Genomic DNA, 4,872 nt, shown 5'->3' with positions numbered 1-4,872 from the left:
ACCATATACCATACAACTCACTGGGACCCACAGAGAAGACTGTTCATCCACCATCCCACTTACTCTTATTTATTCTATAAATAACTAAAATTTTCTCCAATATTATCCCACTGCAATATGTTCAAAGTCCCCATGGAAATTAGAGAAAAGTTGGAGTGTACCTTATACCCCATCTACACACATCATTTCAATATGTAAGAATCTTCTAAATAAGAGATGAAGGAGACGTGGACGCTTGAAGAATTTCAATGCACAAAATGTTTCCGGCTTAACCATTTTCAAATTGGTAAAGTAAGATTTCCAACTATGTTACACATTTCTATTTCAATCCTAACGTCTGCTTTATACAGGCAAACCAATCGACCTATAGGGGTCACTAACAATTATGAAGGTTATTCAAGTAGATTTACTTTCCCACATTTGTTTAGCATCTAAACAAATAAACTTATATAGGTGGCCTCGGCCACACCGCTTCCCCAGCAGCACAAAAATTCACCTACCCGGCAAGCCTATAAGAATTAGTAGGTGGTGGTATAGGTTGTGTTGCTGCTGAAAATGATGACCTCTATGAAGGCCGCAGAGTATCCGCATCTCATCAGTCTTGTAATTTCAATAATATGTTTAATATGCAACCTTTAGTATCAAATAAGGTAATCTTTATATGTAGTATTTTATTTTATTTTTGTAAAAGTATTTCTATTAAGCATTACCTCCATGTATTATCATATGAGAATGCAAATTAATAGTTGTAGATGTTTTCTTATCTATGGATAAGAGGTATAAAATGTTTGTACAATGTAAACGTTTGTAATATTCAAAATTCCCAAAATAATGAATAAAAGTATATGGACAACAAGATTTTTGAACTTTATTTTAGATGATATAATTTGTTAGATTTTTTCCAAAACCTACAAGAGGTTCGATACCCTGTATATATATAGGCTGTCAATAGTCGGGGAAATGTCAGATACCCTTTATATTTCTTAAGCACTTCCTTAGCTACATGATTGAAACATATACAAATACACAGCTTTGATGATGGAATGGCACAAGTCCCGCCTCCGTATCAGGCGAGACATCATACAGGTGCTATAATTAACTGTAATTATTGGAATATTAGCCACAATAAACAATTAAATTTCCAAACTAAAATCTTAGAGTACTCCCATCCGGTGAGGTATATTACCAAAATCTGTAAAAAATAGTTAAAATCAAGAAATATGGGTATCCATTGGATGATGTAATTTAAAAATATTTTTAGATAAAGCTACAGTACAAAACTATATCGAATGCACACTATTCATCCTTCAACCCAATATTATAACATTAAAATATATAAGGATGTTATTAATAGTTATAAAAAATGTTTGAAATGAATAAAAAATGTTTGAAAATTTAATATTTAAATGATATAGAGAAAAAAAAAATAGAAAATCTGATGTATGGTACAATGTAAAATTAATAGGTAAAATAGAAAAATGTGTATCTTGTGGAGGTATTTTAAAGGATGAAGTAAAGCACCAGATGAGAGTGCTCTTACATACTAACTTAACCAAAAATCTTCGTCTCACTTTATAATTAATCATATATTAAAGATTACTAAAGATATAAGTATGGATATAGAAACATGTGTAACTGCTCTCATGCACTGTTCATTAATAGTACGAGAGTTTTCAGTACATGGGTGTACATATTAATAAGTTATTTTATATTTGTTATTCAGGCCCATGTGTGGTTGAAACACGTGTAAAAAATAAAATCCATACACCATCCCATCAGTGCTACTAATATACTATACTTCCAATTAAGTATCACTACCTACATTATCTTCTAATAAACCACTGAAGAAAACACACAGATGAAGGTGGAAGCAGTATCCCCGAATCCACATTTCCCACTTGTTGTTTAACTTCTCCTCATCACACTGTATGGAGTCGGACTCCTCCATCGATTCATGCAACAGGGAGGTGTTCCTAGAGGAACGAAGACTGCATCGGGGCTCGCCGGATCAAGAGGAGTTCGGACAAATGGACTTTAAAATTGCTCCGGATGATCCTATGGAAAGTGTGAAGGACCTAATGCAGCAGCTCCATGAAAAGGATTTCCAATTGTCATTGGAGAGGACTATCCGCCGTAACATGGAAAAAATCAACCTCAGTTTGAGGACAAAGATTGATGCTTTGGAGAAGAAGTTGCAGGAGAGGTCCTCCCACTTAAATATTCATACCGTTCAGGCCTCAATGGACTACAATGATGCCATATCCGACCAGGGGAAGGTAGCCGAGTCATCCTTCCCGGATATAATGCATGACATGGGGGGCGTTAAAAATATTCGATAGGGAAACATTCCACGTACTGGGGATCGACTTGTTCCAAGGCAGTAATTTAACAAAACTCCACAACTAACATCATATTGCTGGATGGTAGTAGGTTGGATGGCAATAGTGCAGTCCCAATTAGGTGCCGTATAAATGTAAAAAAATAAACTGATGGTAAGAAGTTATGGTCTTGTAAGTGGAACTATGATGTTTTTGATGCTTCTGTTCTTCAACCATGTAAACAGTATACCCTTTAATATAATGAACTTTGATTCTGTCAAAAAAATGTTGGTAACTAATGATTAAGTGAATGTAGAATAATATGGAGAAGTTGGTATTGATAATGATCTTCTCCTATGATTATTGGGATCCTATTTGTTGTTATAAACTAATTTGAGTAATTGATGCAAAAATAATAGTTGGAACACACGTGAGTAAAACAGAATAAGTTGAACGGCATTTAAGACTCCCATTGGCATGTCTCCTTATCGGTTGGTTTTTGGTAAGGCTTGCCATTTACCGGTGGAATTAGAACATCGAGCATACTGGGCAATGCGAAGGTTGAATATGGATTGGAATGCAGCTGAGAAAAATAGGCTAATGCAATTAAATGAACTTGAAGAGTATAGGAATGAAGCCTATGAGAATGCTAAGATTTACAAGGAACGCACCAAGAGATGGCATGATAAGAACTTGTCCCGAAAATAATTTCAACCCAGTCAGCAGGTATTATTGTTCAATTCACGGTTGAAACTTTTTCCAGGAAAATTGAAATCGAGATGGTCGGGTCCGTACACAGTAGTAATAGTGTTTCTGTATGGATTGTTGGAGTTAAAAAATCGAAATAATGAAACATTAAAGGTGAACGGTCAACGTGTGAAGCCATATTTGGGTGGTCTTATTGATCAAGCCAAGTCAATTATTTTGTTGAAGCCTCTCTGAAGAGGAGGTCAGCGTCCGGCTAAATGACGTTAACAACAGCGCCATTGGGAGGCATCCCAAGTTCATTTAAGTTTTTTTTAGTTTTTACGAAATTTTCGTTGAGACAATTTTTATTTTATTTATTAGTTTTTGGTTTATTTTATTTTATTGTAAATATTATGGTTTTGTCATCATGAAATACGTGAAAAAAAAGAAAGAGAGAAAAAAAATAAATAATAAAGAAAAAAAAAGAGAGGAAATTGTGGTTTCTGCGACCGCAGGAATCATCTTCTGCGGCCGCAGGATCAGAGAGTTGGGCAAAAATGGACGTAATCCTGCGACCGCAGAATTTGCATGTTGCGGCCGCAGGTCCAGAGCTGCATGCCAAATGAATCATATTCTGCGACCGCATGAATGGGGTCCTGCGGCCGCAGGATCCAGTATTTCTTTTAAAAAAAAGGGGAAATTGTGGTTTCTAGAGCAATCCTGCGACCGCAGGAATCATCTTCTGTGGCCGCAGGATCAGAGAGTTGGGCAAAATGGACATAATCCTGCGACCGCAGAATTTGCATGTTGCGGCCGCAAGTCCAGAGCTGCACGCCAAATGAATCATATTTTGCGATCGCAGGAATTGGGTCATGCGGCCGCAGGATCCAGTATTTCTTTAAAAATAATAATAATAATAATAATAATAATAATAATAATATTAGTATCAAATTTTGTTTCTATCTTTTCATTTTCATTGTCTCATTCTCCTAAATCTCCTTCTCTCCTTCTTTCCTTCTTTCAAATTTTTTTTTCAAGAGGCAATCTTAGGCCAACTCCAAGGTTTTGTAAGTATCACTCTCTTCTACTCATTTTCACTCTCTCTCCATTATCATCTACCATTGTAAGTCCCCTTCCTCTTTCTCCTTTTAATTTCTACATTGTGTTCTTAAGAAAAATTTTCATGCTAATCTCTTCAATCCGAAAATCTGTGTAGTGTTTGATAAATATATCTTATTTCTGGATTTTTAAGATATTATTGAAATAATTTTGCATGTGAGTGGATTTGCATGTGGATTGAGATTCTTTGATTTTGCAATTGGGAAATTTTGACCTAATTTTGGGTTCGAATTTTTCTTTGTGATTTTATGAAATTGAATTGACATTGGTGAAATTGAGAACTATAGTTGCTTATTTTTATGTTCAATTTCATTGGGTCTTCAATTTATTTGGAGAATTTTGTCATTTTCTTATTATAAGGGGTAAATTGGGGCTTTTGACATTTGAAGGAATTGATCATTGTTTGTGCTTGTTTTGAGTGGGGAATTTTATAAATTAAACATTGATATCACTTTTGCAATTGGTGCCCTTGAATAAATTGTTGGTGGAGTGTGCATTCTTTTGAGTAGTCCTGGTTCTTGAGTCATAATGTCTACCAGTAGAAAACGCACTAACACAGGAAAAGCTAAGAAACGTCAACCACCTCCCCCACCCATAGAGAATGAGGACGACCTAAATTTTGAGGATGTGCCTAGGTTTGTCAACCCAACAGCCAATTCTAGGTACGTTCAAGATAAGGAGCGTAGCCTCATTCGAGAGAGAGGGTTTGCTACCAATTGGAAAGATGAGTTTATTGTCCCTGAGGAGT

Source organism: Humulus lupulus, chromosome 5 (genome assembly GCF_963169125.1).
Source record: "Humulus lupulus chromosome 5, drHumLupu1.1, whole genome shotgun sequence".
Taxonomy (NCBI): domain Eukaryota; kingdom Viridiplantae; phylum Streptophyta; class Magnoliopsida; order Rosales; family Cannabaceae; genus Humulus; species Humulus lupulus.
Note: the sequence above shows the minus strand (reverse complement) of the source record.